This window comes from Dermacentor albipictus, chromosome 9, assembly GCF_038994185.2.
Source record: "Dermacentor albipictus isolate Rhodes 1998 colony chromosome 9, USDA_Dalb.pri_finalv2, whole genome shotgun sequence".
NCBI lineage: Eukaryota > Metazoa > Arthropoda > Arachnida > Ixodida > Ixodidae > Dermacentor > Dermacentor albipictus.
In genome coordinates, this window is record NC_091829.1 from 43,273,832 (window position 1) to 43,301,767 (window position 27,936).

The following is a 27,936-nucleotide window of genomic DNA, read 5'->3' on the forward strand; positions in this document are numbered from 1 at the left end:
CTGAGGCGCTCTGCAAAAGACGCTTTAAGTCATGTTTCTTGTAACTTTTCAAAGAAAAAACGGATCGGCAGTTTCGATCATTACTTCGCGCTGACTTCGTAAATGTTCTCGGGGCTCCGGAAGACTTAAATTGAAGCTTTATCTCGGGTCCAACTCCAACGCCGCCTATTCGAACACATGTAAAACACAGCAACGCTTTTCTGAGATAACCACTAGCCAATTTTAATGATATTTGCAGAATTTGGGAGAGAAAGTTAAATTCTAGTGACTGCTGGTAGCGAAATTTCGATTTAGGGCCTCAATTGTTCAGAATAAATTTTCTAAAATTTGTATGTCTAAAAAAAATAAAGCATATATAGGTAGTGTTTATGGGTAGGGTTCTTCTAAAGGTGAGGGGGGGGGTGCCACACCGACGAGAACATATGTCACCTTGGAAGACACAAGTCTAGTTGTCGAAACGTTGGCTGCCGCTTTTACCTTGTTCTCGTTTTGCTCGTCGTCTTGAATTTCCGTCTCTCCCCTTCCCCTATTTTGCCTACGCTTACGTTTCATAACACAATCGCACCAAGATTGCGTCGCTTTACGTTGATGTCAATTAGAGTTTAGCCTGCCTGATTTTTTTTTATTTCACTTCGTCAGCTTTCGACCGTTCACACAACGTCTTTGAGCGGTAGGCCAGAGTATTCCTAACAGTTACCCCCGTATTCAGAAATGCATCTTAACTTGGAGGCCACGCTAGACTTGATTTAAATCACGCCTGTCGTGAACGCACCGAAAGGAACGCAGTGAGCCCCTTAGTTGCGTTGGCTCCTGGCGTCATTTATATGAAGTCAAGCATAAGCTTCGAGTCAAGATGCATTTCTAGAATGAAGTATTGCGTTGTTTCACAGTGTGTCGAGGAGGCATGCCACCCACCCTTTAAGGAGGGATACTCTTGAATTACGACACGCAATGCGTATACGGCTCCAATCTCAACTGTCCAACTCAGCATTCAAGAACCCTCTTTAACCTGCCTGCCAATACAGCACATTCGACTAGTTTTCAATCGTTTAACATTTCCTTTAGTTTGCTTTGTGTTTTTCCACTACGAGAATGCCATTATAGCTTATAGCTTCTTTTTTTTTTATGCGCCCCTTCACGAGTATTCGTGTAAGCTATTTTTTTCGACTAACATAGCCGGAGCCGCATTGGAAGAAATCCATTTATTCTTGCTTCGTCGAGCGTTCCTTTGAAATAGAGAAACGGAATGAACATTGAAAGGGATGACTCAGTGGCCAAAGCAGGGGTGAGGGTCAATGGTGGGCATTATAAATAAACAAATAAATATATACAGCGAAAAAATCCCAGTTCTGCCACAAAGGCGAAACATCGATTGCGATAGGAAATTAGTAGATAGCTGCACGTAGTAAGGATAGCAGTCTTATCGGCCGTATAAGCTTGTAAACATTCGCTTGCTAACTAAATTAAGAAAGATAGTGTGTAAGCGTGACCCAAGGAGGACATAGAAACAGACACACGGAGACAGCGCTGTCTTTGTGTGTCTGCTTCTTTCTACGTCCTGGCTCAGTCGCGCTTACGCATTCTATCATGGATTCAAACCAACTAGCCCGTCAACGTGTTTTAACTAAATTAACCAGCACGGTGTCACGCGCGCACAGGTAAACGTGAACACATCTCGCTCGATGAGAGCGGAAACTGTCTGGGAAAACGCTGGAGTTCGGAATCGCGGCAGTAGCCACGAGCCTATTGACCTGCGTGCATCTGTCGCTTCAGCGCTACCGAAACGTCGAAAGCACAGCGCATACGAAGCTACCGGCACTACGCGCACTATGCAAACATCGCAGATAGCTTTGAAGATGAGGCCCGCGCGGGCGCCCACTTTGGCCACGTCGCAGATCGCTTTCAAGACACACGAGCGCCGGCAACGCGTCCCTCTGACGTCTGCTATAGGCGTCTACTACGGCGTCCGCCGACTCCCAGCCCAGCCAATCATAACTTCAGCAGCAGACGAAATTGACGTGTCCACTAGGTGGACATTTACGGATACCGCCCCAGGACTGTCAGGGACGGGTAACCGAAGAAGGCCACGGAGTACCTGCTGAGCAGCTGTATGCAAACCAAGCCACGGTGAGCTACACTGCTCGGAGTGAAACGGAAGGCAAGCGTCACGATTAAATGCACCCAATACTTTCTTCTGGCCCTGACGAAGGTAGCCTGCTTCCCTTCGGTCTCATCTCGTGCGCCATCGAACTGTGACGCTTGCAACACCGCAGGCCTCGCTCCTCACCACGACAACGCTGTGAGTGGCCTTCAGCACAGCGCTGCCACCTTGCTATCGCTTTCGACACTTCGCCCTTCGGGCGAAACTTGCCAGTTTTCTTTTATAGTTCTCTAGCCGCTCCATATGCATGACATTCTTTGCAGCCACCTCCTCGGGAATTATTCATCCTTATCCGGCACACCATATTTCGGGACGCATTTTTCTCTCATCTCGAGCTCTGCACCTCGTCTTGCCTCGAGGAAATAGTGCTCGAAGTTCCCACCGCGACATCGCTAGCAAGTGAAACATCGCGCGCCCGCTCCTGCTCGTAAGGCCGTAAGTTCTGGCCCGAATATTGGAAGCAGGCCCGAGGCATCCCTCGTCGGTTCGCTCGATGCAAGGGAAACGATGGAGATTAGCTTGAGAAGCCTCGTTTGTTACGGTTGACTCATCGCGTACTTTTACCCTTCTATTTTGTCGCGTCTGCGTGTTTTCGTTTTCACTTCGCGAATTTTGTTTTCGCCCTTTTGATATCGCCTAATTTCTTTCTCGCTTGACGATCGCTTCGCATTGTACTAAGAAAAGTAGCAGTTTGGCCCGGAAGGCTAAGCATCCACTGCGATAGCAAATTAGTAGACATCCATATGAAGTACAGATAGTTGTTTTATTCACCATGTAAACTCGTAAGCATTCGCTTACAAACACGGTTTCAGTGTGCGCAGGCAAACATGAACGCGCCACACTCGATGATCGCGGACACTCGCTGTCATAACGCTAGCGTGAGGAAGTGCGGCAGCAGCCGCGAGCGAAGTGCTATCTATCGCTACAACGCAAACTGAGCGGCGAGAACACAGCACGCGCAAAGCTGCGAGCCATCGACCCACTTAGAATGTGCCCACAAAGCAGATCGCTTTCAAAATAAAGCTCGCGCGGCCAAGCCACATACGCGGTTCCTGCCAAACTACAACGCCCTCCTCCCTCCCCGCTCCCCGATCCCGTGCGCGTGACGGAAGACGGCGCGCTTCCTCTCGGCTCACCCGCCGTGGTTGCTCAGTGGCTATGGTGTTGGGCTGCTGAGCACGAGGTCGCGGGATCGAATCCTGGCCACGGCGGCCGCATTTCGATGGGGGCGAAATGCGAAAACACCCGTGTCCTTAGATTTAGGTGCACGTTAAAGAACCCCCGGTGGTCAAAATTTCCGGAGTCCTCCACTACGGCGTGCCTCATAATCAGAAAGTGGTTTTGGCTCGTAAAACCCCAAATATTATTATATTCCTCTCCGCTGTCCTCCTTTGCTAGCGTGAATTTCAGCCGCGATCGTGGGCTCACCCTCTCAAGCTTTCACTCTCGCGTACAGCATACGGCGCGCGGCGATGGGGTTATCGCCCTTGCACTTTATAGGGAACATCACGGCGACGCCGGAAGTTACAGCGACGACGGCGTCAAAAATGTCACAGGAGTGTCCATATAATTGCTATCGCAACAATAACGGACGAAGAAACACGACCGTTTGTTTTTAGCATCTCTTTCCTTACATTATATTGTGCATGCCTGTCTGCGCTGAATGATGGCATTAAGAATATAACGTGACCGGGCCTGGGAGTCTGCCGCAACGTGGGGAATGCTGCATAACCATTGCAAGTCTACAATTAGGCGGGTCCTACTTTTGTTGTAGCGAAAGCGAAGAGGGTGTGGTGGCGACTTGTACCTCGCTGTCACAAATGTCTTGCGGTAAATGACTGATATCATAGGTAGGTCTTTTTATAGGCGATTGCGTTTTCACGCGGTGCGCTTTATTTTGTATAAATGTAGAACCATGGGAAGGTACGTGTGTGTGTGTGTGTGTGTGTGTGTGTGTGTGTGTGTGTGTGTGTGTGTGTGTGTGTGTGTGTGTGTTTGGTGTGGTGCGTTTTCTATTTAGATGCAGAAACGGTAGAAACATGGAAATGTGTTTGTGTGATTGCGCTTGTGTGTTTCTGATCGTGTTCTGTGCGCGTCCATGTGTGTTTATGTGCTTGTGTAAGTATGTTCGTGTGCTTGTGTATGGGTGAGCACATGAGTGTGTTTGTGCGTCTGCGTACACACCTATATTCGTGTATTTGCACCAGGGGGGGCCTGTGGGATTAGCCTCAGCGATTGCGGAAGTACTTAACTGAGGCTAGGGCCCACGATTGCGGAAGTACTTAACTGAGGCTAGGGCCCACGGCATCGCCTTACTTTTTCTTCCAGCACACCGTCTATCCAGCAGGCTCTGCTCCGCTTTTTATTTTATTCTTCGCGCACGCAACATTAACTTCGATAATACGATGAACGTCCCTCGAGGGGCACGACCTTTTCTGTCGATTGCCGCTAAGCCGTCACACAACCCGCGTCTCGTCGATAAGCACGAAACTTGCAGAAGATGTTTTAGCCTTTGTTGCACTTTTGCTTAGTGTGCGACAAACATCTGAGAATTTATGCCACGCGGCACCAGTTTCCACGCCCTATGGTTTTATGAAAATAGGAAGAGACAAAAAAAAATGCTCTTTCTTAACTTTGCGTGATATGAATGGTTTTCGCGTAAGCATCTCGCTTGTATGCATCGTTGGCACTCCCCGGGGGGGGGGGGGGGGGGATTTTTGTTTTATAAAATGTCCTTGCGGTCGCCCGTGGCTGCGAAGGACGCCTTGCTGCTCGAACTTAGGCGTTAAATCAAAGTTAAGAGTTGCCTCGCTCTTACGCCACGATGCTGCCTAAGGCGGCATCGTGGCGTGAATTTGGCAAGGGCCACAGGGCAGAAGAGCGACACAAAGTATGCACACATACACACGGCGCTTTAAACAAGGCCTTTATTTTCGGTGTCGGAGTGAATGCACTACACACATTTTCTTCTTTTTTACTTTTATGCGCAACAGAACACGTACTCGGAGCATGCTGACAACACCACATCGCGACATACGGAAGACTCCTTCTGTCATTACCATTGATAAAATGCACGAAGATTCTAACCTATTTTTTATTTTGTCTATAATTGCAAAGCATCCGTCTCATTGTGAACAAAGAAGTTTGTAATACTTGCGCAGGTCATGGTTGTTATTCACAGAATAGGTCCAAGGCACGACGCGATAAGGCGATGTCAGCATGCCCCGAGTACGTGTTCTAATACGCACCTAGTGAAGACTAGATGTGTGCTCCCATCACGGAAATAAACTCGTTGAAGAAAAGTTAGCGCTGTGTGCGGGTTCTGTGCAGCCATTTTGCCCTATATCGGCTGCGCTACGCCCAAGGCCTTTAGTATATATATATATATATATATATATATATATATATATATATATATATATATATATATATATATATATATATATATATATATATAGAGAGAGAGAGAGAGAGAGAGAGAGAGAGAGAAAGGGAGGGAGGGAGGGAGGGAGAACTAGAAGACCGGAAAAAAACCCTTAGTTGCCTTTGCTATGACGTACTAATAAACCCCGACATGCATCCCTAGTACATCTTCTTCTATCTTTTAAATGAAGGGGAAGTATTCGTATAGTGACCTTTGTTATCTGCTTGGGAGTGGATAGCCGCTAATATCCTTGCTGCCAATAATCATATATAAAAAATAACGTATTCAGTCTTTTGCAAGTTTTTATGGTTTTCAATATTTTCCTAGCTGCAATTATCATTTGTTTTTCGCCTGCACATTCTGTACATACTTGTGGATCCTGAGTACAGAATATGAATGGGCGAGTTCATTTATGAACGCCGCACATTAATATTTCTTGAGTTGCACTTCAAGATGCCATTTCTTCGTCCTTATCTCTTCGAGGCCGCTTTTTTTTCTGTGCTGGTGTGAGCCAACTGCTTTCTTTGGTTAATATTGTTAGTTCCTGCAAGATGGTCGAAACGTTGGAACGTTTAGGAAAGAAAGTTGCAGGCGGATGACAAATTTCCTTTCGGCACTTAGATACATTAGAGAAAAAAAAGAATGTAGTCTTCACGCCGTTTAATACATGAAGCGTACTAAATGACATTTCTTGCAAGCCAAAAGAAGAATGCCACTTTTACTGAAGAAATGCCGTATGATTCTCGTCGATGTGTTCATAATAATAATAATAATCGACGTAAATTGTGAAGATTAAATAAACGCAGCACAACGACAGCATTTCCTGTATTCTAAATATGTGCTAGCACTTCGCTTTACATGCTGCAATAATCGCTCAACGGCGCATAATTTTGCCCCGTAATTTCAAGAAATTTTGTTCGATATCGAATAAGCAGTTTTCATTGTGAGCTCACTTCTCCATTGTATAGGGACAAGGACAGAAGCTCTCTCTCCCTGCTAAGTTTCACGCCATGTATCGTGCTTTAGGTGACGCAGAACACGCAAGCACAGTTTTGTGATAGCAGTGTCGTCCGCACTGTTTCAGCCACAGTGCAAGCACGCTCACAATAACACCGGAAACGCGGAAGACGTCACGGTTCCTGTAGTTATCTACGTGGCTGCCTCGCACAGGAGCGGATACTTCATTTGTATTCTCGTCGAAAGGCGTAAGGCAGTTTGGCAGCCGCACGTCCTCTTTAAAACACGCACGGAGATGTCGGAAGCAGCGTATACACGCTGGCCATGGACACCATAAAACAACATGCCATGTAATAAAATTTGTCGATTTTGCCCGAATAGCAAGGTTTAGCGTTGCGTTCGCACTTCCTGGACGGTGTTCTAACCTTACGCGGGTGAGACATTTTTGTAACGACGTAGCGCGCACGGTAACTAACTGCTAGGTCAAAAGTGTCAGCACCCTGACAACTAACTACCAAGGCGTTTCAAAGCGCTCGCGTGACGAATAACGCTGGCGTTGGAGGCGTCGAACTGTGGAAATGATTCCGATTTACGTTGATCGTTATTATTACTTTGAACACTTCGAAGAGAATCATACCGCATTTCCACAGTTCGATGGCGTGCGAGATGAGACTGAAGGGAAACCGCCGGCGTAAGTCAGCACTGCCCACCGCAACGCTGGATGACGGTTAGCTTGACGCCTGCTGCCCGTTCTGCTCAGACCAGTGCATACACCCAACGACTCGGCAGGAACACTTGTGTTATAGTGAACTAGAATCTTGCGTGCTTATCGACATGCGTTTGCATAACCTGGAACACTCTGTCGAGCGGATTGAGCCGAGCGTTGACGCTCGTAGTTTTTCGCTTCGTTGTTTTCTCTTTCTTTGTTTATTTCTTTTTTTTTTGGCCAGACGTTCTGCGCGTCTGTGCAGATCCTCTACTGCTCGGCACTGGGGTGCATGCGTCTTCGGTAGCGAGTGGGCATGAGAACGATGACGCCAGTGGCGATGACGCGGACGCTTCAAGCGCGTTCGCAATTAGTGCCGCCGCAATAAAAAACTGGCTGTGGCTAAGCTAAGGTTAAGCCCAGGATGCGAAGCATACTAGCCTTTATTTTAACGCGACAGCGTTAAGGAGCTCGTGTCGCAGAAAAGCCGGTGTCGTCGGCGTCGGCTCAGGCGTGCGGCGCTTGCTCAGGCGCACATTTCGTTGTCGCGCCGACGCTCACCTCGTCCGATGCGGGGCGCGTAGTCGCTGCGCCGTAGCAAAGCCACCTAGAAACAGTCTCTGTAGCACGCCGCAACCTTCGCTTCTCATTCCAACGAGCCGCTCTGTCTCCAGGAGGCATCTCACCTCGTGAGTGTCTAGCAGAGGCAAGCGCAGCTGCTTATATACCGCCGCGACGCCGCGAGCGACGGCGCGAGTTGGAGCCCCGTATCTCCTCTGTCGTGACGTCACGGTGTCACGTGGTATTTAAGGCGACACCGCCGCGCCTGAGGAGCTGGGTTGAGCTCTAGTAATATGCTTCGCATAAAACATGTGCATGTAAGGACTGGCGCCGCCTCAGCCTTCTTCCTTCGCAAAAAAGCACGCAGACTACCGCAAGACGAAGGTTGTCCCGAGGAGTCCGTCGCTTCCGCAAATATTACATCTACAACTTGCATCTATTGACTTTTTCCAGAAGTGTAAACAACCTGTCATCGAGCATCGTGACCGACTACGCTGGCTCGCACGGTTGCTCCGCTTCTGTCCGAGCAGTCGGCGAAAGCAATCTGTTCTCTCTTTTTAGGAACTTTTAGGAACGCAGTTGTAACCGATACAGCGTAGCTTACTACCGGCGTCTTTCTTCTAGCCTCGATCGAGTGACAGAGCGAACGGGCTGTCAAGAATCCTCAGATAAGTGATTGACAAGGCCGGCAAGTAGATCGGCGCAGTCATACTTCACGACGCGTTTTAGTCTCGCTGACGTGGTGCAGACGAAGGGAAACTGAAACCGCGGGGTAATAAACGTAAAAGAGACGGACAAGACCTGCTGCCTGCTTCGCATTCGGTCGCTCGATCAACTTCACCTCAGCCTTCCATTCCACAAAAGAAACAAAAATAAAAGTGTTTTGCAAGAGGCACGGTTGGCCACCATTCGATTCTGCGTGTCTGGAGCGCGATCGACTCATCTCACGCTCAACGCCAATCTTGGCTATTCCCAAGACAGTGTACGCGGAGCTTCCTAGCGCGCGGCCTGCCGCTGCCTGATTGATGGTGCTAACATATCTTGACCGGCGAACAACAAGCGCACGTCAATCAAAATTCTTCCGCGACGACACTTCCGGTGTAGAATCGAAGAGAGCGGGGGAGAACGGGAGGGGGGGAGGGAGGACTTGAGGGTGTAGAGGAAGAGAAAGTAGGTCATTCTAAGGGTAGTGGTGAGGCCATTAAAATAAGACATCTGTGGGTCCAAAACGAGGAGGCGGAGTTTGAAGGGACGACGAGCACAACGACGGAAGTTGAAAGCGTAGAAAAGCGGCAGCCCGGCTGTTGTTGACAGTGGCGCAAACGGTGCGATATACTTGGCGAAATGATTGACACCGGTGGGGCCGTTGCAGGAGGTGCATCCGGGCTTATAACTCCCTGCTGGAGTGCTCACGGCCGTCCGTTGAAGTGCTGCGTGAATATGGAATCCCGAGTGCAAATATTTTTCGGATGCTCAAGAGGACGCGGAAACACTCAGCTTTGTATACCAGCATCAATGTTTGACCTTCCGCATATTTCAGTTCTGTGGAAGTTGTGTACATTGGTTGCGCTGGACATGGTTGAAAAGATTTGCGTCGTGGGCGAGAACAGATTCGTGGCGCTGTGCGTAGTTTTTAGTGAGGTAGGTTTTGTCATGTTCGTCTTGCAAGGTCATAGTTATGGCTGTTACGACTGTCTGTGGCCTGCAAAATGGAGGAGAAATAAGTGGCTGGCAAAAAGAGAGCATGCGTGAACGAAAAATATGTGCGAGCAATTAAGATGTGTTACCTCTGGAACGGAGTAAATTCAGTGATTTAGAAATAGCAAACGCAAGCCGTCTTGGCACTATATGAGAAACTGGCCGAGAACATGCAAGCACTCATTGCTACAAGACACTCGAAGAAGATAGAAGCCACTGCATGAACTGAAGAAGAGTATGCGTGCCTTGCTTTATTTGGGCTGGCTTCCATGTTCGCCAGTGCTTGCTGTGTGTGTGTGAAAACATTTATTGTAATGAGGTCAGGAGGCTCGACTTCTTAAGCCAAGTCGGGCCGCTCCCACGTTGGCACTGTCAGGCCAAGCCTTTCAGCTACATCATGGGCCCTCTGGACGGCCCTTAGTTGGTCCTGAAACAATGGGCTTTGAATCCTTTTCTCCTACTGTGTCCATTCTTTAACGAGGTTGGGGAGAGTCGCGGGACACCCCGCCAGCATATGTCTGATTCCAATGATGCCATTACAATCATTGCAGCCCATCTTAATCTCCCTCTCTGGATATATATTATTAATGGTGTATGGTATGGGATATGTACCTGTTTGCAATGAGCGCAGTGAGACTGCCTGAGCCCTGTTCAGATTTGAATGTGGCAATGAGAATTGTCTGCGTCCAAAATAGCAGTGTTTGGTAATGTCATTGTATGTCATTAAATGATGTCTAGATTCCCTGGCTTGATGGTGAACGGCTCGTTTGTGACTGTCACGGTTAGCAAGTCCTTGTGCCAAGTCATGAGCAACCTCATTGAGGTTTATCCGAGTCTCGTCCACTTTCCCCATATGCGCAGGAAACCATCGCATTTCAGTTCTCATAATCCCAACGTTTTCAAAAAGTTTAGCTGCAGCACCAGCTACGTAGCCTTTATCAAAACACTTTATAGCGTATTTCGAATCACTGTAAATGCAGGCCCACTTATTACTCCTGATGGCTAGAGCTTGCTGTACTTGTAAATACAACTTGCAAGTTGTTTCCTGTCATCTTTACTACCACGTAACAATATTTCATCTTTATCCCTTTCTTCCTTCGTCAATTGCCCGTGCTGCGGTCCACCTACATTTCTCGTCGCGATCAGCAGCCGTGAGCGGCAAGACTTACGTTATACGAGCTCAATGTTGGCAAAAAAAAAAAGTGTGTCGATTGCATTGCACATGTACCGAAACAAAACCATTTTGTACAGAAAGCAGACGGTGACTGTAAGTTTGTAAATATCTCGTTGCAGTCACCGACAGTGTTACGCCCGCTGCGGCGAAAAGGAAGGGCATTTGGTTTCATACGCTGCGCAGCAATGCGTATAGATGGCTTGCACTGACGTTGTTGTAACCGTCACGATGATAAGCTGGGTCCATGACGTCACGTGAAAGTTATCTGTACGGTGAATGAAGGCAAGACTTCATAGATTTCAGGCGCTCCTCAATTCGCAGCTGCACTAAAGTGCAGTAGCCTAGGGCACCGCAAACGAGAACAAATACATTTTAACAAAATAGTTATCTCGAAAAGCGAATAAATCGGCGTGTTACGTATGGCGTATGCGTGCTACAAGAGGTTTATTGGGAATTTCGGCAGTGGTAACTGCTATTGTAGTCATTCCGATCGTTTTTTTCCTCGAATGTTTCAGATATAATGGTTACCGTACTTTAAAAATATGTTCCCGTGGAAAAAAAAGGAACCTTCAACGTCTTTGTCAGCAGTTACACTGACCAAAACGGCACAACTCAGAAACTTAGCCTATTCCTCATTTTTCCGAGTGCGACCGTCTATATATATGTGTGTATATATATATATATATATATATATATATATATATATGTATATATATATATATATATATTTATATATATATATATATATATATATATATATATATATATATATATATATATATATATATATATATATAGCGTAGTGCGAGCAACCTATTCTTCTTCATTATTGTTCAATGGTCACAGCGGCACTCCGCCAACGTTATCACAGAGATTGGTTGACGAGGAGATTGGAAGGAAATGAAGCGATATGAATTCTTACTTTGTGGAGGCTCTCCACCAGCTATGTATAGATGTAAGAAGTGACGTATACTTGCCATAAACAGCAGTACAGGAGCACAAAAACGACCTAAGCGCGAACAAAATATGACAGCGCTCAAGAAAAGAAAAAAAAAGAAAGAAAAGGCAATACGGTGCTTTAGTTCAATGACTCGAGGCATGATTTCATTCCTTAACATTTGTCGCAGCTGGTGTACCAGCGAGCTATGGCAAGAACAAACAGACTAAAGAACCGTCGCCCACGCAGACTTGACACACAGGAGTCAATGAATGCAGCGTTAAATCTGCTCATCAGATGCGTTACAGCGCAGGTGGATTCCTGTTACATAATACCGGTGAAACTCTTTGAACCTACTTGGATTGTCATTCACCCATTACAGATAAGAAAGCGATTTTCGAAGAAAGTATTTGCGTAAGCATAAATTACCTCGGATTATGTTAGCGCAAGGGAACCGTTACTGCGTGGCCTCAACCACCACTGAGTCCAATTACTGTATTCCATTTACCGTATTTCACGTAGTTCAATTATATAAAAAACACAAGGGTTAACGAATTTAACATCAATGCGCAAACAGCGTTCGTCTTCTTGTGTTAGTTTTCGGTTCATGCCTTGGTCTTCCTCGCGTTGCTTCAAGTTATACTCAAGATGGAGCAACTCGCCCCAATCAAGTTGCAGCAAAGATGCATTGCACAACTACAGCGCACCGATAAGAGTATGGTTAGTCATTCTTCCGTAATCCGCGATTATGACGCAATGTGTGTTGCAACGTTCTCAGTTAGGTAACTCACTTTCTCCATCGTCGAGCCAGCAGTAAGCCTGAAATCAGTACTGAAGATGGTTTCATCAGCGCTAGCCCTTTGACTCCTCCATAAGGCCACTCCTATCGGTGGACAACCTTGCTTCAACAGCTAGCGGCACTTTTTTGTCTTCCCGCTATCTCTTACGCTTTGTCTTTCTCAGTTTATCACGCAGACTGTGGGTTTAAATGTCTTTTATTTTTGTGTTACCTTACTCTCTATGGTAATTTCGAAGTTAGGCACATACGTGTCCCCTTTATTCGTTCTCCACTTTCGAAATCGAACTTGACCGATTCCGAAAGAATGGTGTTATCAGCTGTCTGGCTTGACGAGAAGGTAGCGGCGGAGGCAATAATAGGCGGAATCTTACTTTTTCACCTGCTGCTCCCCGAAGTTATTGGCTGCTCAGCGCTCAAATCAAAGTGAGAGAAGCGAGAACATACAGCCCGACTCTTTTAAAGGGAAGCTTTCTTTGCCTCTTCTCTCGGCTTTCCCGACGCTGCTGCTGCTGTCATGGTCTTTTCGAACACCACCAGATGGCACTCGCCTCCTGGTTTGCAAGTTCACAGTAGGGAGTCAGAAAATTTGATTATGAGAATTCGACGAGGGTTTTTTGTTCCTTTTCTTTTTTAACGCAGGTAGGACATTAGGCAGCATAATAGCAAGAGCTTGGTGGCGCAACCAACCACTCCGTTCCAAAGGGGACGCTCGCAACATCCATCCATACGTCCAGCTCGCATGCGACGATGGATTTCTTGCAGCACTACCAGATGGCGCTTGCCTCCGCGCAGTTCATATTGTCTTTTTCTTTATTTCTCTTTTAACCTAGGTAGGACATTAGGCAGTATAATATCAAGAGCTTGGTGGTGCAACCCACCTACCCGTTCCAAAGGGGATGCTAATAACGTCTGTCCGTCCGTCCATCCATCCATCCATCCATCCATCCATCCATCCATCCATCCATCCATCCATCCATCCATCCATCCATCCATCCATCCATCCATCCATCCCATCCATCCCATTTATCCATCCGTCCGTCCGTCCGTCCGTCCGTCCGTCCGTCCGTCCGTCCGTCCGTCCGTCCGTCCGTCCGTCCGTCCGTCAATCCATCCATCCATCCACCCAGGCCGGCGCCACCACGGCAACGTTTCACAGTTTGTGCGTATGGCACGTGTTGTGCTTGCTTTCCTACATGCGACAAAAATGTAGGTGCTGGGCGGTGGAGGTCGTGTGCTGGGCTGTGATATGTGTGTAAACATTACAATCGCCTGTAGCCTGCAGAGAGCGTTTGAAGTTGGCGTCTCAGCAGCGTGCTCGTCACGTATGCAGAGGGAGCACGCAAACACGAGCCAGCAAAATGGCTTCAATGTGTGCACTCCGCCTCGAGGACAGCCAGGCCCGAAAGAAGCGTCGCGCGTAATAGGAGCGTTTTCTCTATGCATCGAAACGCAGTACAGATCGCGATGTATCTGTACAATGTATGCATACAGTTCTATAATGAATTGAATTACGTGGAGCTCCGTAATTCAATTAAAATTTATCAATTCTGCCACGATGCGATGTGCCATGTGAGGCTATCAAAATGCTCAAGCCACTCGGAGATTATGAACAGTGACGCACAACAACGCCTCTAGCAAACACGTCTCCCCGTGTGTTCTGTGGACTACGTAGACACACAACAGTGATGCACGCAAGGTAACGTTTAAGATCAACTGGCCACTCGGAAGAAACGCTAAGAAAATTACACATTCACCGCCAACGGCACCGCTAATTATCATCAGTCAAAGCAAACCGCATATACAAAGCTTCGCTTACATCGATTCCCACAGCGCGTGAGATCCGGATATTCTTTTATTTTTCTTCTGACTCCTCTTCACTCTCTCATATTGGCCGAAATTGTTTTTCGGCGTTGATTACTTTGTAACGACCGATAGAAAGTGCGCACCAGAAAACTTTTTTTTTTCTTTCTGTCGTGGCAAAAGGGATGAAAATCGGTAGTGCGAGATATCTGTCTGGCGAGAATGGAAGGGACGGTTGCTCCTTTAAAGAGTCTACAAAAAAACTGATAGTCAATCTATGTTGCAGACAGATTGGTCTCCTATTATGGCGATTCGCATTGCGCCACAAAACCTCGCTTATGTTTCAGTGTAGTATGGCGGCGTGTCCTGCTCTTACCACGCTTCCTCTACGTCACAGGAGGAAGTTAAGTTGCAACCCTAGTCTCCTTATACCCGCTGTGATATCCGTGGGCTTCAGAATTGTTCCTCCAAAGCTGACTAATAATGTTGTATTACCCGCCGTGGTTGCTCAGTGGCTATGGTGTTGGGCTGCTGTGCACGAGGTCGCGGGATCGAATCCCGGCCACGGCGGCCGTATTTCGATGGGGGCGAAATGTGAAAACACCCGTGTGCTTAGATTTAGGTGCACGTTAAAGAACCCCAGGGGGTCAAAATTTCCGGAGTCCTCCACTACGGCGTGCCTCATAAACAGAAAGTGGTTTTGGCACGTAAAACCTCAAATATTATTAATGTTGTATTGTGAAATTTTCTTCCCTCCTTTTCAACTTTTTTATCCTACTTCCACCTACTCGCCGCGTCGTGTTAGCGATTATGGCGTGTTCTAGCCTGCTTAACCTCTCTGCCATTACGTAATCACTTTCTCTTTCTCTCTCTCTCTCTCTCCCTCAACAGCGAGTGCAACCAGCGAGTGCAACCTCAAACATGCTCTCTATATCGTTCGATGCACCATGAGCATGTTCATTTATTTCCCGTTGTCGGATCCACCAGTCAACGGCAAACTGTCGCCCACCCTAATTGGTTCACTGTACCGAGCTCAAAAGCTGGCGCTGGATTTCGCACGCGACGCCGCATTTAGCTGTGTATTTCGCAAACAATAGAGGAAGGTAATTAGGAGTTTCATTGATTTCAGCATGCTCGCTGCACGGAACAACTCGACCATAGACACCCAAATTTCTGGCGCATACGTTTAATCCTGTTGGCCTTCCTTGAAAACAGTTTGAGGTATAGATGCCTGTTTGCTCCTAACCTCTTTCCCGCCAACCGCTTTTGGTCAAATGGGCAGGGCATCGGGCTGCCATGCTGAGAAAGTCCGGTTCAAAAAAAAAAAAAACGACCGTTGTGTCAACTTGGATCACTGGGTACGTAAATACTGGGCACGTGGGGCTCCTCAGTGAACCTGCTTGACGCGAACTTGGGTAACTGTGTGCAGGCCACTGTTAATAGTGCCGTTCTTCAATGGACATATTTAACACCAACTTTAGTCACAGGGTATTTGCCACTTCGTATGAGCCGCAGCTCAGTAAGCATCTCTGATGCCGACTGTCGTCAGTGGTCATGTGTCACCGGGTATGTGCAGCCTTTCGGAATATATTATGCAAAACATATAAGCAACAATTACTCACTAACCGTCGCATCGACCGCTAATAGCTTTGAAGTCACCAAGGATTTCTAAAGAATGAATGCACCGGCATTTTTTTTTATATATCCGCCCGGGATACCACGCGGCCCGCTGTGGGAATGAAATTACATGTAAGCATGCGGAGGCCTGTTCCATGCAGAGGGGTGCAAGAGCGATTTATGAAATGCATTAGCACATACATCTAAGTCAATAAACTACCCGCTGACCATTTGCTACTTGGGAGAATTGCCGATGCAACAGTTGCCATGACAACAAAGCTTGTGTTCGTACAACGCTTTCTGTTGCCACATGTTAATTTCCACAGTTACGCCTACTATAAGTTACGTGCGCATTGTCATATGCACGTTGATGTTGACAAGCGTTCATCCATTAATTTGGGCCTCGCCTATTCATTGCTGTCCTGTGCGCATACAACTTAATACACGCGAAGAATTATTTGCTATAGAAAATGTTATAGTCGAGACGTGAAATAGTCGAGACGTCACTATAGTTAGTTTGCACTCTTCGGTTGCATGAAGTGCGAGGTGTAGCCGGCGCCGTCTAACAGGCACCAACATCTCTCATCAAACACAGAAAACAAGAAAAAATGGCTGTGGCTTAGCTAAGGTTAAGCCCAGGATGCGAAGCATACTATCCTTTTTTTTAGTTGTTGAACCACTGTTTAGCCTGGTGAACTGCTGTTGCTTGGCTATATTTGGTTCGGCTAGACGAAGAAACAACTCATGCGTTACTCTGCTTCGCCTTCAAGAGTGGAACGCGACAGCGTTCCCGTCGACCCGCCAAGGGGTGTAAGACAATGGGCTACGGCGCAGCGACTACGCGCCCCGCATTGGACGCGGTGAGCGTCGAGAAACGCAGCGTTCGGCGCGGCAACGAAATGTGCGCCTGAGCAAGCGACGCACGCCTGAGCCTTAGAAACAGCTCGTTTCTAAGGCAACACCGCATTCACTAGAGGCGCTTTTGTACCGCTTTGAAGCATCGTACTCGTGGCTCAGTGGTAGCGTCTCCGTCACACACTCCGGAGACCCTGGTTCGATTCCCACCCAGCCCATCTTGCAAGAGTTGAGCCAAAGCCACCTAGAAAATCAGTCTCTGTAGCACGCCGCAACCTTCGCTTCTCATTCCAACGAGCAGCTCTGTCTCCAGGAGGCATCTCACCTCGTGAGTGTCTAGCAGAGGCAAGTGCAGCTGCTTATATACCGCCGCGACGCCGCGAGCGACGGCGCGAGTTGGAGCCCCGGTTCTTCTCTGTTGTGACGTCACGGTGTCACGTGGTATTGAAGGTGACACCGCCGCGCCTGAGGAGCTGGGTTGAGCTCTCGTAATATGCTTCGCATAAAAAAAAGTTATAACGTCAGCCTTGGCCAATCAACAACACTGCGCCGAAATCGATTCGTCGAGGTGCCAATGGAATGAAGGAATGCTGCCCGACGCAGCCGTCGACCGTAGACTTTCCTACGATAATTACTAGAGAGAACTCTGGCTCTGCGATCGTTCAACCGCCGTAGGAATGGCGGCTAGTGCATGGTTTCGTCTGATCTTCGTGCCTGTGGATTCGGACGCTCTTGCGGTTTTGCTTATTGCGCTTTGCCTGCCTTCGTTGTCCCGAATTTCGGAGCAATCTATAATTTCCCAAGTGCAGAGGACTCGGCGAACACGCGTAATCGCTACTAATTGCAGCGTTTCAGTTTGTAGAGGCAGCCAAAAACGAAACGCGCCAAGCGTCTCAATGCTGTGGCTCGCGCGCGAGAAATTCGCAAGGGCATTCTACGCCGCTTGTCGATTAAAAAATTAAATTATGGGGTTTTACGTGCCAAAACTACTTTCTGATTATGAGGCACGCCGTAGTGGAGGACTCCGGAAATTTTGACTGCCTGGGGTTCTTTAACGTGCAGCTAAATCTAAGCACACGGGTGTTTTAGCAATTCGCCCCCATCGAAATGCGGCCGCCGTGGCCGGGATTCGATCCCGCGACCTCGTGCTCAGCAGCCCAACACCATAGCCACTGAGCAACCACGGCGGGTGCCGCTTGTCGATGCATGCGTCCGTGCCCATAATGGTTTCGATATCGCGCTTCTGCGCTAGAGGTCCTGCGTTGGAATCCTGCCCGTCGGGCAACTTTAATGATGTTTGTTTCGTTATTTATTACACAGTACATTCTTGAAAATGACGAGTTTTGAAGTCACTAAGCCGTTGGAAGCGATAAGGACGAAGTTTAGGCAAATCCACGTACTTCCCATAATTTCCATGCTGGCTGAACTGCCCCGCTTGCAGCTTCCGTAGACACCAGCGCCACAGTTCTCTCTCGTAATTATTGTACGATACTCTATGCCACCGACCAGGCTGCTTACCTTCCTTAAGCTACACAATTCAGACCACCGATCCGTCGCTTTCGAAACAATCCGGTACGAGTCGTTGATACTGATCTCTTTGTGACCGGGACTTGCATGCCCGAGCTTGGTAAGGGTCTCAATGTTGGGGTACGCGCACCAATTTTCTTGTTAATGCGAAAGCATTAAGTATGCTCCGTGAAGCGAAAAATCCGCCGAGCGTCCCGCGTTACCGTCCGATGGTGCCGAAACCCACGTGACCAAGTGAGGGCGCCACGTTCCCGGCGCTGGAACGCGGCGGACGCCGTAGCCCACACCCAAATAATTTACTTCGCTCAATTCGAAGATTGAGTTGACCTCCTCTGAAAACACACCTGGCCCAATACCGAAATTCACTTGGCCCAAATACAAAGTTTGCATGGCGCACACCCAAAATATTGACTGTGTCCAATCCGAAAATTGAGTTGACCCACGTGCAAAACAAACCCGACCCACTGCCGAAATTGTCTTTGCCCAATTCGAGCACATGACCAAATGAAAAGTATCGCTCGTAAGAATCGGAACGCTATTGTATTCAACGCACGTAAGGAGACCTAAGTGCCTATGTGACTGTATCGCTTCTACGCCTTCGCCCCACTGGATGCAATAGGAAATAATGGAAAATATTTTGACAGCATATAAGAAAGACTGAACATAGAGTTAAGGAAGTAAATACTTCGTAATATTTACCAACACATTGCATAACATTAGGCACCTCAAGTGAAAACGAAAAAGTACATATACTCCATGGAGCCGATACGAGAAGATTGGGAATGTCATCTAGCAACAGATTGTTACGCAGAGGCCGCGCAGACGGTGAGTGACGTAATCAGTCTACAGGCTACCATTGTGACAATATTTGTTTTGTGGCAGTAGAAATGTCTTTCGTGTTATCTAGGGACTCCCGCGATAGTGCTTTTTGGAGTTAGGCAAAGATGCTGTAGATATAGGCTTTTAGTCAATACTAACGAAATGTCCGTCGTACAGTCTGTTGACTCTAGGACCTCCCTCTGTATGTATGCAGATTCCGCATTCTTAACATTATTATTTGCAATAAAACCTAAACTGAAATCCGAATGTCACTTGAAATTTTGAAGCCGAATATACGTAGTCGTAACATACGTTTTATCCAATTTGAAAACTTTCACAATTGTAGTCCAAAAATCTTTGAAGTCACAGCACTGAAGAGTATTGCAAATAATAATATCTGAATTTGAAGAGACTTCAAAGCGCAATTTAGCCTGATGTTCCAACCCGCACAAGCACGCATTCGCCGTGCCGGGAAGCTTCACTGCTGTAAGTTTTACGTACCAAGTATGTCGGAAGGCACGGAGCATTAATAAGGGGGTGCTACGAATTCCGCTTTCTCTCCATTTATTTGTTAACTGTAGTTTGGAGGTTTCATGATAAACTGATCGATCAATATCGTTTTATCAACGTAAATTGGCGTGATTGAACGTGTAGTCAACTCAGCAGAGACAGAAGAAGACGAAAGACGCAAGAGAAAAAAAATTATGGGGTTTTACGTGCCAAAACCACTTTCTGATTATGAGGCACGCCGTAGTGGAGAACTCCGGAAATTTCGACCACCTGGGGTTCTCTAACGTGCACCTAAATCTAAGTACACGGGTGTTTTCGCATTTCGCCCCCATCGAAATGCGGCCGCCATGGCCAGGATTCGATCCTGCGACCTCGTGCTCAGCAGCCCAACACCATAGCCACTGAGCAACCACGGCGGGTAAAGACGCAAGAGAGGAAACCACATAGAAATTTTATTAAAATACTCAATGCATTGAACATCCGATTAGAAAAACGCAGGCGATGACTACTGACTATTAAACTGGTAGCGTTCGAGCGGAACACACTCATTAGACCATGTCCCACTTGCGCTTTTTCGAATTAGAATACCTCATCGACAAAACAATTTTCAGTTGACTGTTTCTCACATTTTCCCTCACATGTTTTTCAACGATGCACTCATTACACTGTCTAATGCGCGGTGCTTACTCCTTGAACATGCATTCATAGAGAAATTTTTCCCCCAACCACCTCCTTTTGGTGGCCTCTATGAAGTCCAATCCTAAAGATAATTATCGAAGCCGAAATGTATCACCTCCCCATAGAGACATTTAGGGACTAGATTTCTAACTCTTCATCGATGTTAAACAAATATCCCTTCCCCGCATTCTCCATCCCATCACAAACAAATATAATAAAAGCATTGAGCAACATATAAAGAACAAAGTAGAAAGGTATGCAAAAATACGCCGATATTTTGCATTCATTACACTATTAATCTCGAGCCATTTAGGCTTCTGGTGTAACGGGAAAGTATCTGCGAGTGTACTTCGTGCGATTACCGATAATGACCAGCGTTTCACATAAAATTGGTAAGTTATATCAAACGGTGTTTGATAATTTGCGATTTCTTATTTTTGAATACTTATATAAAAGATTGAGAGCGGCGTTTCTATGATGAGGGACGATGTCCCGTATACTAAAACATGGTTCCAAGTAGATGTTTGTGAAAGTTCTCTGGCTAACAGGTACAGATATGGCGAACGCTTCTCCATACAATAGGGGTTGTTTCCCTGAAACAAGAGCTCTGGTATCTTTATGTGCATTCAAAGAGTAAAAACATTCACGTGTCTAGAACGCCACTCTATGCAGGTAGGTGGGAATATTTGTCTGCCACATATATAGCTGCCACCTATAGCGAGACCAAGACTTTGCTTTAAGCAATTAGCAGTCCCCTTTTCACATTTATTGATCATCCTCATTTTAGCTTTTCTCTTATTCTCTTTCACCTGCAAGGTTGTGTCCGCTATCGTCCTAATACAAACACAAGCGTGACTAAAAATTAAAAGGAAGTGCGTGGTAACTGACAATAAAGCGCGTAACCCTTTCCTGAATATGAGAAGGCACGTGTTATAAAAGACAGTGTTAAACGACGCTGTGAAAAGCCAGCGAGAACGGGTCACGGGGGCATGGCCACATCGGCAGCAAAAAAGTAAACGCGCAGAAACTCGCGTCATGATACTCCACCGATGGGATTATCGCGCTGACCGGCATTTTGCTGCTGCGGCTGTAACGTGAAAGCGCCTGTATTACAATGCTCATTCCAGAGCGATCGGTGAAGATCACCTTGGCGAAGACCAACACCTAGGGTGTAACGCAAGAGTCTTGTCGGCTATATGGTTGCGATGACATCATCAGAGGCCGATGACGTCGCTGTAAATCCTGCGTGAAAAAAGAAATGCGCTACAGTATCCGAGACTGGGCGAGGTTGGCAGATATTCACTATAACGGCAGCACAAATGGGACTGCGCCACCGACAAGAGAAACACGCATGACAAGTGCTGAGCTAACAACTGCAATTGTTAGTTCGGCGTTTGCCTTGTGTGTTTATCTTGTCGGTGTCGCCGTCCCATTTGCGCTGCCGGTATGGTGAATGTAACGGTAGGGGGCCAGCTATGTAAAATAAAAGCACCAAAACGTTCTCTAGCCTGGGCACGGAGACATCGACGATGCCGACGAGAGTGACTACGGTGATGTTCGACTACTCGGTGATGATGGCGTCAGCTGCGAGCGTGCAATGGCGTTTCGATCACGATGTGATGACTACCGACGAAGGAATGAGGCCGATGACGACGCAACGACGTTGATAGCACGTTGAGGACAGTAGACAAAGCTTGTTGCGACCTCAGTACACCTGGGTAGGGCAAATTATCTTCCGAGTTCACTTTGGGCATCATCAACAGCAGCAGCATCGTAATCATCATTGATTATCATCATTATATTGTAGCGTAACCCCAGTGTTACACCGACTGCAGAAAGAGCTTAGCCCAGGGAGAAGGCAGATGAAATTGCGTTTTCTTTTCTGTTCACTGCTGTCCAGCGAACGTGATCGTACTCAGTGATTGCATCGGCTATACGTCACCAAAATAAATGGAAGTTCTCCTTGTGGTATCACTTGAGAAAACGTCGTTGCACCGGACTTCGCGTCCACCTCGCCGCAAACAATGCAGGTTGGCAGCCAAAGCTGAATAGCGTTGGAGCAAGCACGAAAGCCCTTTCGCTGTCGTCTGGAAAGATTCGCGCATATTCTAGACGGAGCTGACGGCGACCTAAAGTTTGGTACGGCGCCGACTGACTGCATCGCAAAACGGCTGAATGAGCCGCTTTGAACGGGTACGCTGGGTTCTGGGGCTTTCGGGCTTCGAGAAAAAAATATGACGTCCAGATCCGTTGGCTCAGCTATAGAAAGAACGAAAAGCAACCTTGCTATACTTTCGCGATTTCGAGGGGGGCGTTTTACTGCTAGTGTATATAGTCGCGCTTTCACGCTAGTTCACTGGAGTAGATGGTGCGGAAACGCTGGCGTACCTGGGCGGGTCTGATGTCGAGCAGCTTTCGAACACCACCTCATTATATCAGGATAAGTCGTAGCTCGGCGTTGCTTTTTTTTTACTGTTTTATTCTTAAATTGAGGTTTTCGTTAGGACACACGTGCGGAAAAGAAATGTGCCACGCAAGCAGTAATCCCTCTTTAACGTTACCGGAAGAAAAAGAAAACGTTAGGATTTCATAGAAGCGAAGCTAAGGAATACAACAAACGTATACTGTGTTCTAAACGCTTCAGTGAAGCACGTGGATACTGGATGCGTGGAGCAAGCAAAACCGGAAGCATTTAAAGGGCAACTCAGCAGTCTTCCTTTCTTTTTCTTTCTTTTTTGTTGTTATTTCTAGCAAGAGCTTCCTTTCTCTCTTCTCTTTTTTTCTCGTACTTCTTAGCGCTGCAACGGACTGCCACCTGTTGGCAACAATTGCGACAGTGATCGCACTGGGAAGCTGAAAAACAATTTGTCGTGTTGTTAGCTGACAGTGGCTTAATGCGCACCTTATTATTTAATGAAACGGAGAGGTAAAGTGGAGATTCTTGAGGGGTGCTCCAACCTTGCACTGACACTTTTTGAAAGTGTCATTGAAATGTTCGGTAAAATCTATCGAAGTTGCGGAACCATTAGTGTCTTTGGCATTTAATGAGGAGCTGCTAAAATGAACATGATTGTGTTGGTTGTATTTCTGCACTATTTTTTTTTGTGTTCTTCTCAAGGCGATGCGATTTCATATATGTGGCGCGTCTCCATGTATAGAACGACTTGACAGCAGAAATGAGCATGGCTTTTCATTCACAGCGTCCTACGTTTCTGGCAAGAAAATAATAAGCAGCGGCAGAAGCACAAATTTCTTTATATCTATTAGATACCACTGGTGAGAAAGTACGGTGGATAGAAAAATGTTAAATACTAAAAACTAGGCGAAATACATTTCATTTATTAGTTAAAGCTTTCATAGTCTGCAAGAACAATGAACTGCATTTCTTATTATTTTATTTTTGGCCACACGGCCATGAAATCATACCACATTTAATAGTATATAGAGAATCATGAGATTTAACATGGTACTAGGCATAGTCAAGCAACCGAAAACATTGTATGAAAATTTCACATGAAAGTCTGTGTGAGGCCACATCGTTTCATTTCGTTTCGTCTTGTTTAGTTTCTCTGCCTGATGACACGTAGCCACCACTAGACATTATTGACCAATATTCGTATGTTATTAGAAAAGAAAGTAATTTATTACTAAAACTAACAGAAAGGCTTCGAGAAGAAATTAATTAAAAATATTACAGCCTGAAACAACTAAAACGTTCCTCCGCATCTGAGAAAACTTAAGCACCCCTTTTGCAACGGCCAAGAGGGGAAGCTCACACAGAAAGAATATCGGAAATGTAAAAATGCACACCAAAATGACTGAACCGTGATTCTAGCATATCTTTTCCTTAAACAAGAAGAAAACGGTGGCGGAATAAGAAAACGCGATCAATTGTCTCAGCTTCTCCGCACATTGGGCAGATGGGGGGGGGGGGGGAGGGGGGTGACGATAAAAAGTTGAAGGCCGATATCCGACAGAATAATCGGATGAAAAGTAATTCAGTTTTACTGGCGTGAAATGAGCGTTTGCCTCGAGGGAGCTGTCGACACAGCGAAATTATCTATAGCTGGGTTCAAAGAGTCTACAATAACTTCAAGTCTCCTGAATCTAACAGCACTTTCGTAAGTTGACGCAGGGAGTAATGACAAAACAGGGCCACTGAGGGCCGCTCTCGCCATTCTTTCAGCCATTTCGTTCATAAATAAGCCCCTATGGCCAGGCACCCAAACTACTGCAATAAAATTTGCTTGAGCAGGCACAAGAAAACGAAATGGCCGTAAAATGCGAGTACCACTATTTGCAGCAAGCGATAAACATAGGGTAAACATTTCGTTATCTTGACAACTGCAGATATAGATTAAATAAACTCGCGTCAGGCTTCAGGCCACCGCCAGAACTTCAGGAAGAAATAGGGATAAGCAGTCCCGAAGCTTAATTGAGACTGACCCGTTTTCAGCGGTAGAGAAAATGCCAATACCAAATACTTATTCGCACTGCGAACCGTCTGTCGCAATGACAGTGTTTATCGCGAAAATATCTAAATGACCTCGAAAAACTTCATTTACAGGCTACCAAAGGGAAGTTTTGCGTTGTTTGCGTGACATATCAGTTGGCGTAACATTACCTTCTTCGCTCATTCCTGCATCTCAGGCCATTTTTTTTTCCTCGTGGGAATAAATGCACCGCCCTTGCAGCTAAGTGTAACGTTGCTTGCGCATCAGAAACTTCTAACCATAATTAAGCACGCTAATCTCAAAACAGCCATAAAGAGAAAAACAAGGGTGCCTGCAGGGTAAATGCAAATAGTTAAGGAAGCAAACCCAACACTATAGCTGATACAAATGTGAAATCGCGACATTGTTTCCTCTAAAGTTAAAAGGGAGCTCGGTACAGTTGTAGAGGGTTTAGCATGAGTAGTAGACGGAGCATCGAAGTGAAATATCTAGCAGACCGTAACACAAAAGCAAAACATCGAATTAACACCTTAGCAGCATCCAAAAAAGATTTATTGTATTGCCATGAAAAAATAAGTTATTCATTTCGTCCTTTGAACAAACTAAATAAATCATAAAAACTGCGGAAATCCTGTCAAGTAAAGTAGGCTCAGTATGCGAGGTAAAAAAGAATCGCTAATGCCCGCTAGCCTCTTTTCGATATAGGTGATAAACGGTCCAGGTTCAAGCTAAATAAGTTATGAAACTATGAACATTTCCTTTTGGTATATTTCATTTGCACGGAGAAAGACAGCGAGCGGAGGAAAACACAGCCAGTCTTCATGAAATCAACTTCAGTTATACGATTATAAACACTTTCATGCCTCCCCCATCCCCTACATTATAGGAAGAGTTCGTAACAGGCGACCTTTATGAATAAAACGGGTGAAGATCAATGTGTTATGCAGGACATTACGCTTTCTTTAATTTTGGTTTGATGCCTGCATATTTTATTCATATGTGCTGTCTGGTTTCGCTATAGCTTCTGAAGATGTTTCATTTTTCGGTCAGATGAAAATAAAGAAAGCCAATTATCATAATTTATTGTGTGAATTTATCAGCAAAGCAACGCCTGGCTTAATTTGTACAATTCGAACGTGCTAATACATATTCCCGTGATTTTTCTTTATTTGATATACTTTTTTTCTCCTTTATCCTATACATTGTTTCTACATTTGCTCTCACAAACACCGCGAACGTATTCACTTGCGCTAAATGATGCCGCTGTGAAACAGTTACTATTGTCAGGTCGCAATGGCCTGTTGATCTGCGCGTATCATTTCCTCCCGACGTGACTTTTTCCCTAGTCTGTTCTCTCAATAACGCTCAACGCTCAATAACGTTCTGTCAGTAACGCAATAACGCTCAAGTAGTAATGTGAAAAGGAATTGTCATAAGAAGAGGTGACAAACCAACATCAAAGAGGATACAGACACTAAGTAGTCGACGATAAAGCAGATGCCTACAGGGCGAAGCGAAAGTAAGTCATCAAAATCAGCGACCCAGTACAAGACAAGAAAAAAAAACTTTGAGATAGCCCGGTAACCGACACGAAGAAGAAGAAAAGCGAGGTAAAATTTAGGACACCGTGCGACACTCACAGGGGCTGGCAGTCCCGTTTCCGGGGCGAGGGTCCCGCGAGAAAACGTCCCGGCGCCGGCTATCGGCCCGTCCACGAGAAGTGCGCACGCCTCCCTCCCAAAAGGAAATTCGCACTTCACTCGGGAATCCGCGCGCGCGCTCGGAGGACCCGTCGCTGAGCGAGTGGCCGCTCCGACGAACCGAGCGTCCCGAAAGCGCGCCTGCCGGAGCGAGACGCCGCGCCGCTCAGCGGCTGCCGCCGGCACCGCCGGGCCCGAAGCGCGCGGCGGAATTCTTTCGCCCCGGGCCGCCACGGCCGAGTAGGTAGGTGGCGGGCCGTTGACACCGCGCAGCCTGCGCGTCGGGATGCCTCCGGAGCGAGGTGGTCGGCCCTCCTTTTCCGTTATTGCGTTCTTTCGCGCGGTATATGCTCGGCCTCGCGGAATGTCTGTCGAAGAGTGAGCATCGAGTGACTTCTTTCTTTTAATACTTGATTTATAGCTTGCAGGGGCCCAGTGGCTATTTCTCCGGATACTGGTCCCGTGTTGGCTGGGTTTCTCTTATCAGACTGCGAAGTGTGCATGCCAAGCTGGGGCTGTACATGAAAATTCCAGTGCCGAAATGAACTCTATGCGAAACCAGACAGTCAAGGTTAATACCAATGTTTCTTCAACATTTAGGTGGACCCGCCGTGGTTGCTCAGTGGCTATGGCGTTGGGTTGCTGAGCACGAGGTCGCGCTATCGAATCCTGGCAACGGCGGCCGCATTTCGGTGGGGGCGAAATGCGAAAACACCCGTGTACTTACATTTAGGTGCACGTTAAAGAACCCCAGGTGGTCGAAATTTCCGGAGTCCTCCACTACGGCATGCCTCATAATCAGAAAGTGGTTTTGGCACGTAAAACCCCACAATTTAATTTAACATTTATGTAGTCAGGTAACGCTTGCTTGGTCTGGTTGGACGCAAGCGAACAATGGGACGTTGAATAGTAGAAAGCAACCTTCGTATTACGGCAACGCCGGAGTGATTGGTCAGTACGTTTTTACGGCAAAGCTCTTATCCTCTCGGCGTTAGGCATACTAGAGTGAAAGCTCCACTGCTCGGAGTAACGCTCGCGAGGTCAATGTCGGCACGCGTTTCATCTTCAGCCGCCGCCGTCCAAGTGTGAGTGTGACGTCATGTCACGTTATCCGCGGCAGCGAGGCGTCGCAGCTGCGCGTGCTCGAGCTTCGCCTCTGTGTGCCACGTGACCAGGAGAGGGTTCAACCTGCTGCTTCACCGGCGCTTGGTCGCTCGGTCTCGTCACCAATGAAACAGGCGTCAGCAGGCGTCAGTGCGAGCGCGTCAACCCTTCGCTGCAGGCGACAGGCTGAGTCTGATCACCCTGCCGTTATACGTCGCCGGGAAGAAGCACTGAAGAACCGTGTCTAACCGTGCTTAACAGAGTTTTATTTATTTTATTTATTTTTATTAAACGAGATACAGGCACAAAAATATGAATATCAAGTATAGGTAATTGTTTTCAAAAATTCTTGCGTAGGTAAAGAGCGGATGCTTCCAGGCAGTGAATTCCAGAGTTCAATGACCAATGGAAAGAAGCTGTGCTTGAACATCTCCGTTCTGCAAAAGAAAGGGTTA

General features: G+C 46.8%; 1 protein-coding gene across 1 annotated transcript in view; it reads right to left on the reverse strand.

Annotated features, from left to right (window-relative positions):
• LOC139049737 (QRFP-like peptide receptor) overlaps nt 1-26,496 on the reverse strand; it is a 117,750-nt gene extending 91,254 nt beyond the window's left edge. The window contains exon 1 of the mRNA XM_070525532.1: nt 26,318-26,496. The gene's annotated coding sequence lies outside the window, so the exon portion shown is untranslated. The remainder of the gene's footprint in view (nt 1-26,317) is intronic.
• Nucleotides 26,497-27,936: the final 1,440 nt, after the last annotated feature.